The sequence below is a fragment of the Columba livia genome, chromosome 14, assembly GCF_036013475.1.
Source record: "Columba livia isolate bColLiv1 breed racing homer chromosome 14, bColLiv1.pat.W.v2, whole genome shotgun sequence".
Lineage (NCBI taxonomy): Eukaryota > Metazoa > Chordata > Aves > Columbiformes > Columbidae > Columba > Columba livia.
Window position 1 is genome coordinate 1272746 of NC_088615.1, and position 7255 is coordinate 1280000.

The 7255-nt window shown below is 49.6% G+C and overlaps 1 long non-coding RNA gene across 20 annotated transcripts in view; it reads right to left on the reverse strand.

Annotated features, from left to right (window-relative positions):
- The window catches only part of LOC110366164 (uncharacterized), a 61275-nt gene that overhangs the window by 22450 nt on the left and 31570 nt on the right, over nucleotides 1-7255 (reverse strand). For 2 of the 20 annotated variants that reach the window (XR_010466040.1, XR_010466032.1), the window contains exon 4: nucleotides 4709-4860. The exons of the other annotated variants lie outside the window; for them this stretch is intronic. This is a non-coding gene — a long non-coding RNA (uncharacterized LOC110366164). The remainder of the gene's footprint in view (nucleotides 1-4708; nucleotides 4861-7255) is intronic. 20 annotated transcript variants of the gene reach the window in all.

Genomic DNA, 7255 nt, shown 5'->3' on the forward strand with positions numbered 1-7255 from the left:
CTGAGTTAAGGTCAGTGAGCTCTGTTTTCTCCCCAGGACTTAGTGCTGGGTTTAAACCGAGCACTCGTTTCATATGAGAAGCTCCTTTCCTGGTGGCATCATGGAACATCAGTGACTCCAAAGCAGCATCACTTTTCCAGCAGGACCCTGTGTCTTTCCTGCCATCGTTCCGCCTCCTGGGGGGACACATTGGGCAGTGACCACAGATACTCCGGTGCCAGGGCACACTGCTCGGGACAGTGCCTGCCCCCCGCCTGTCCCTCTGTCTGTCCCGCCTGTCCCTGTGCCTGCCCAGGGGTTGACAGCAGGATGCTCTGCCCAGCTGGAGGGGTGCTGAGCCACCATCTCCACCACAACCATCTCCCAACCCAAGCACCAAGAACAAGAATTAAGTAGAAAAAAATAAAACTCTTTGAAATCAGTTTTAAGTAAACAAAAAATGGATCTCACAAGCTTCAGTAACCACAAGCATGAACTTGGGGTTGGCTGGGTTCTGTGTTTTGCTTGGGTTCTTCTGCATCACATACAAAGCCTATTTTAAGATTATTTGCTTGAGTAGTTCAGCATATCCCCAGGGTTGACATGTGCTCCACCGTCACCTGGGAGCCACTGCTGTCCCCATGGCCACCAGCTCCCCCGGAGTGCTGAGAGGCAGAGCTGGCCTGAAGCATGAAGTCCCTTATTTCTTGGGCTCCTACTACCGTGGGCAAACTCTGGCATGAGCTGGTTCAGTATCCCCAGGAAATGAAAAGTGGGAGGAGGTGAAAGCATGCCCTTTCCAGAAAATAAAAGGGGGAAGGGAGGAAGAAAAAAAAAAAAGAGTATTTCTATAATATACCCTCCTTTTATTGCAGTGAACGGCAGGACATTCGGTAAGCAGGCTGGAGGAAGCCTTAGATCACACCAGGAGAAACGCTGTGTGTCAGCCCTGTCTCTTTCTGCCCGTGCACGCAGCAGCAGCCACTCTTCAACCCCCCCACAGAGCAAAAACGCTAAAAGTGGCCAAAACTGCAACGGGGAGATACAGAGTCCGGCCCCAGCCCGCGTTTGAAACGGGGCTCAGCACAGAGTGGGCTGTGGATCTAAACCTCCCCGAGGCTCAAGGAAGGGGAGGATTGTCCAGACAAATACTGGATCGGTCCCACTTACAGTTACAAATAATACAAATAAAATAAAGTCATTTTCTCTTGTTGGGTAATTGACCTCAAATCAGGCATCTGCATCTTCATGGCGGATAAAAGCACAAAGAGAAAAGGAAATCAGGGGTTTGGATGTCTGTACGGAGATCAGCACAGGCAGCCAGAAGAACGTCAAGATATATCCAAAATTTCAGAGAGAAAAAAGGGAAAAAAGAGAAAAGAAAAGCTAACTAAAGAAACAGGATGTCTTGCTTGTCTCCTTAATGTGCCTGGAAAGCTGTGAACCACACAGCCCAGCAAATGGCTCAGGATAAAAGCAAGGAAACATCATGAACCGTCCCCACGCGTGTTGAGGCTGGCCATCCCCACGCTGTTGCCTGCGTGTGCTGGGGTGGCCATCCCCACGCTGTTGCCTGCGTGTGCTGGGGTGGCCGTCCCCACGCTGTCCCCTGTGTGTGCTGGGGTGGCCATCCCCACGCTGTCCCCTGCGTGTACTGGGGTGGCCATCCCCACGCTGTCCCCTGCGTGTGCTGGGGTGGCCATCCCCAAGCTGTCCCCTGCAAAGCCCAGCCATTGCTTCACAGGGTGAGGACAGAGGGAATTGCAGAGGGGGAAGCAAGCAGCCAAACTGCTGAATGAAAAGGCAGCGGAGGCGCTGGAGCGAGCGCCGTGCGAGGCCGGGGCACAGCGGCCGCCGGGAATCCCGGAGCTTTGGCTCGTGGCTGTTTGTACAGCAGAAAAAAGAATGGGGTTTATGCAATGCTTCCTGAGCATTTCCACATTCAATTTTGCAGCCCTCCAGGCAAAATTCCTGCCAAATCACAGGCCTTGGCTCACACGTGAATATCACAAAAGCAGAAAAAATGCAAGAAGAGCCATGGTTTCTAGCAAAGAATTTCTTGTTTCCACTCGGAGAAGCTCTGGAGGTTATTCGCAGCCTTTAAACCGACGAGCAGCCGACACGGCGCAGGCAGAGGAGGAGGAGAGCAGCGGCTGCCAAGAAACGAGACTTTACACTTACAGACGCTTTTATCCCCGTTTCCTGAGCCCTTTGCAGGAGATAGCAGGGTGTTATTATCACTCCCCTATTTACATGGAAGCTGAGGCACAGAGTGAAATATTTTGGTCTGTCTAAAGACTCGGCACTCCAGAGGCTTGTTAGGGAAGGGGGTACAGGACGAATCGCTCTCCTGCCGTGCTCTCTGCTGGGGCACCGCGGGATCCCAGCCCTGCCTTTGCACAGGCTCCCCCCAAAAGCACCGCATCTAGAATTGCAGGGGTGTTAAAAGGAAGGAGAGGAGAGCACAGGAAAGTTTTGTTACCAGATTTTGCAGATATTTAGGGTTACTTTTACTAGTGTCTTCTACCTTTTGCAGAATCTTCTGTACAAATCCTGATGCAACGCAAAATGGAATCCCTAATGGTGCCTGAAGTACGGATAAGTAAGAAAACACCCATTGAAATCCCTAATGATACCTGCAGTATGGATAAGTAAGAAAATACCTTTTACTTTGACTTCTTATTTCTGAACAGTAAAACCTTTTAGGGACAACCTAGTGAGCCATAATTATTTAACCCTGTGGATCTGCACGTGTGCTTCCACGTGAACACATTCACCTACACTCAACACCTGCTGACTTCAGCTGCCCTCACACAGCACACAGTGTAATTATGGCAGCGTACACACAGCTCCCCAGATTCCTGCCTCCAGATACCGCTGCTTCTGGGGCTCATTGGTATCAACAAAAACAATTAGCAACACATGAGCAAGGAAAATTACATTTTTTAGGGACCTGAAATGATCTCACACCAGTAAAAAGCACACTTCAGATGAAACGCACGTTCAAGTGCAAACTGCCAAGCCCCTTGCCCATCCATACACTGGACAGTACATCTAGGGGACGGCTATATTTGCATGTCACAAGTTCTCTAACGTCCCTTCACCCCATCAGGGGACGGATGGGACATTAGAGCTGGGGCACCTCTTGTCCCAGCTCTTGCTCAGAACTGCACTTGGCTGCTCACCTCTCCTGCTGCTGGAGATGTTCTTGGCTGGACTGAGCCTGCCGCTTGTTTTCATCCCCACCTAAAGGCAGCTGGCAGGGGTCCCTGGACACCGGTCCCTGCCCCAGGACCAGCAGCCCGGGCAAGTGTCGCCTCCCAGGGGCGAGGGGACAGGCACAGCTCGTAGCTCACTGAGGCGTCTGCTCTGTCACATCGCTCCGACCATGCAAGCCGGGCTGCGGCGGGAGAAAACCAGAGCGTGCCAGAGCCCTGCAGGGCAAGTGTTAGAAAATGTACAAAGCTGCACAGAAAAACATCAAACTACTGCCCTTCCCTGAGTGATCAGGGCCCAGGACAGCGCTCCTTGGCCAGGGGCTGAGCGCTTGGGAGCAGCCAGCCGGAGTAAAGGGACCTGCGGGCAGCCTGGCCACCGAAACCTGCTGCGCTGCGCCAGCCCCGGCATCGGCTCCCTAACAGATCCTGCCCTCAGCACTCACATCCTCAAAACATACTCCTGTAGTCAACATTTACTCCTCTCTACCTGCTGGCAAAGCGTCTGGCTGCTGTCTGGCTGGAGGAGGAGGCAGAGAAGCGATCTCATCCCCAGGAGAGAGCAGGTCAGTCTTGGCTGGGACCGGGACCATTGGCGAGGGGAGCAGCATCGCTGTGCTCGGGGCTGGGAGCGATGCTGAGGATGTTGGATTGAGTATGCTGCAGAAACATGGGTCCAGAACAGAGCACAGAACAGTGCAGGCTGCTCCAAAATAAAATGATTAACTACACTTGAGGCTGACACATCACTGATGTGGCGTAAAGCCACATACCGCTGTGGCTTTACCTGCCATGGGAAAAATCACCAAACCAAATACATGCCCATAAAACACTGACAGCCCATCCTCAAGTATTTATCATCTGACAAACAGCTGTTGTTATCATTTGAGACTAGAGTGCTGTATGATACTAAAACAAACAAACAAACAGTATCTAATTGGGATAATGGTAGGTTGGCTTTATTTATTCATTCACCAGAGTGAGTTATTCAGTTTTCCAGAATCCCAACACAGAAACCCTTCCCACTGCCTATGCTGAGATGTATGGTACGTGCATTTAGTGGTTCAGCAGCCGTGCATCTGTCTGTCCTTCCCGACAGCCGGGAGTCCAACCGCACCACACTTAGAGTGCTTTAATTACCTTCGCACTCCTGTAGTATCTTAAACATATATTTATATTTGTCATATATCCAGGAAGGCTGATGTTTCAAAACCTTACAGGGCCTGGAACAAGCAACAACTATAATCAGGAAGTCGGCAGAGTGCGGTATCCCCCATCTTTTTATGGAATAAAAGTACTATTTCTATCATTATAGGGGTATATCTGATGTTAAACTCAGGATACACGAATATAGGAAAAAAATTGCATTCTACATAGCAAATTTTATACTGTTGTTATCAGACATGGTTTCGGGGAAGATTTTCACATTTCAACACAGAAAGAAAAAGTGTTTCTAACTTCAACCACATAAAATGATCTGGAATTTCTGTGAAATTCTGTGAAAAAGAATCTACCTGAACTTCTGCAGCACGCAGGGCAGAGCAAGGGGAGATGCCAGGGCCATAACATCAGCCAGCTCTACCCAGGTGTGTACATCACCCTTCACAAACACCGGATCTCTCATCCACACACAGCATCTCAAACCCCTTGCGTTCTCTGCGCGTCCCTGGATGGAAGAACAATGCAAAGTAGCCATCAGCCACGATTATTAGGCATTACTAAGATTCCGCACCTCGCTGCTGGAGCATGAAACCTGCTGTAGTCAGCGCTTGAGCTGAGGAAACTGGGGGTGGCCCAGGGAGGCTCCATAAAATGGGTGATAAGGGATTGTATCTAGACTTGATTTCTTTTTTTAATAATATGTTTTCACCTTCTTCCTTCAAATCTAATAGATCTTAATCTCTCCGCCAGCATTTGCAATGCCACGAAGGAGCAGCATCTCCCTCAGCAGATGGAAGGGGACACAAGCAGCCAAGCCCTTGTCCCCACGGCTGGCCTGTCCCCGACCCCGGGCAAGCAGCAGCCTGCACAGCGCCGGCTCAGCACCAGCTCAGCACAGCCTGCACAGCACCGGCTCAGCGCGACAGCCCGCACAGTGCCGGCTCAGCTCCGGCTCAGCACAGCCTGCACAGCACCGGCTCCGCACAGCCCGCACAGCGCCGGCTCCGCACAGCCCGCACAGCGCCGGCTCAGCACGGCAGCCCGCACAGCACCAGCTCAGCACCACAGCCATAACCACCTGCTGCAAACGGACAACGAAAAGGCCAGGCAGAAAAGGCAAATCATATTGCGTCTGGAGAACTGTAGCCCCGTGAAGCTGAAGTACTTAAGTAGACAAGAATCTTTTGTCCAGGAAACTGAGCACTAATAATAACATTTTGGCTTCCTGCGAAGACGGCTTCTTCCCCAGCTGCTTTCCACGGGCTCTGCCTCCTCCTGCCCTCCCGACACTGCCCCGGCCCTTCTTGTCCCCCCCAGGCTACCAAACACCCCACGATTTTCCAGGCTGCCTCGACTCCATTCACCAGCGTTCCCTCCTCACCAAACACTTGAGTTTTCTACTTGACTCCCTGCTCTCCACCAGCATCTTCTTGAGAGAAAGATGCTGGGAAGAGAGTTTTCACAGGGACAAAGGAGGACAAAGCTCCCTTCTCACCACCAACTTCCCAAACTCTGGCCATAGCATGGAGGTGTTCCAGCCATCCAGACAGCTGCAAATTATTTATTTATCATTTGTTTTGGACGGGCAAGCTTCCCGGGTCAACCCTAACAAAATCCAGCCCGCCCTAGGACACCAGCCCCATATGAGGGTGTTGAGATCCGCTGCTGTAGCAGCAGAAAGGCACGTTCTGTATCTGGGTACCTCACCAAGGGAAGACAGGAAATTTCTTGGAGCAAAGACAATGCCCAGATTTATTCCTGCCCATGCAGAACAATGTGCCGGAGGAGCCAGCAGCCACCGTTGGCAAGAACAAAACTGGTGGTTCCCATCCAACCTCGCTGGAAGAACAGGCCCTGTCACCACCACGGGGGGACCAGAGGGTCTCAGCAGATCCCACATCTTACAAGGTGACAAATTTCCACCAATGTGCTTGGTAACAAGAGGAACAGAAAAAGGGAGTAAAGATAAAGGGCTTTAAGGAAGACATATCATGTTTCCACCCTAAAGAAGATGAAGAAACAGGACAACTTTTACCTGTAGCCTAACATACTCATTGGAATCAGTTAAAGACCAGAAAACTCACAGATGGAAAAAAATATCATTCAGTCGAGTCTGAATTGTCCTGACATGGTTTGTCAGGTTCTGCTAAAGCAAATAGGATTTCATGTTGTTCCTTGACTTCAGCAGGGCCACGATGCTGCTCTGCACCCCAAAGCCAACTTTACAAGCAGAAGATGCCTGTGGGGTCAGCAGAGTCTGGAACACACGTCCATGTGCTAAGGGCTTAATATGGATGGAAATATATAAATCACAGTTCAGATTTCCATGCACAATCCTAAAGAAATCAGATCCCAAATAGCAGTTTTTATTAAATAGTAGCCCAGCACAATTTGAAATACTACAAAAATCCCTGAAAGTAATATCTAATTATGCATCAACAAAGCACTATTTATAGGCTGATGACTCAGAACATTCTATTGATTTGATATACCTCGGCCAAACATATTTGACATATGTATATATGTAATACTTGTTAGTTTAATAAACAAGTGGAGGAAACCTGGAAATGCATATCTTCTTTTAGAAACAAATGGCTAAACCACTGATCCATTCATTTGCATGGGAAAAGTGAAGAAAATCCTTCACTCCTCCTATTTTATTATTCTGCAAGTAACGATTTAGAAAACGTACATTATCATCAACACTATAATCACAGTCCTGGGTCTACAATCCCCCGAAGGAAGCCTGCACTGCACATAAACCAAGTCTACTGGGGGCCGTTGAAGCTTAAGTTCCTTAAGTATTATTTTTAAGTTCCTCCCCATCAAGGATATTATGAGTAATAAAAGTAGCTGCAATTGTGGCTTTTTAGAAAGTGTTCTTCCCAGCTTCTTCTAGA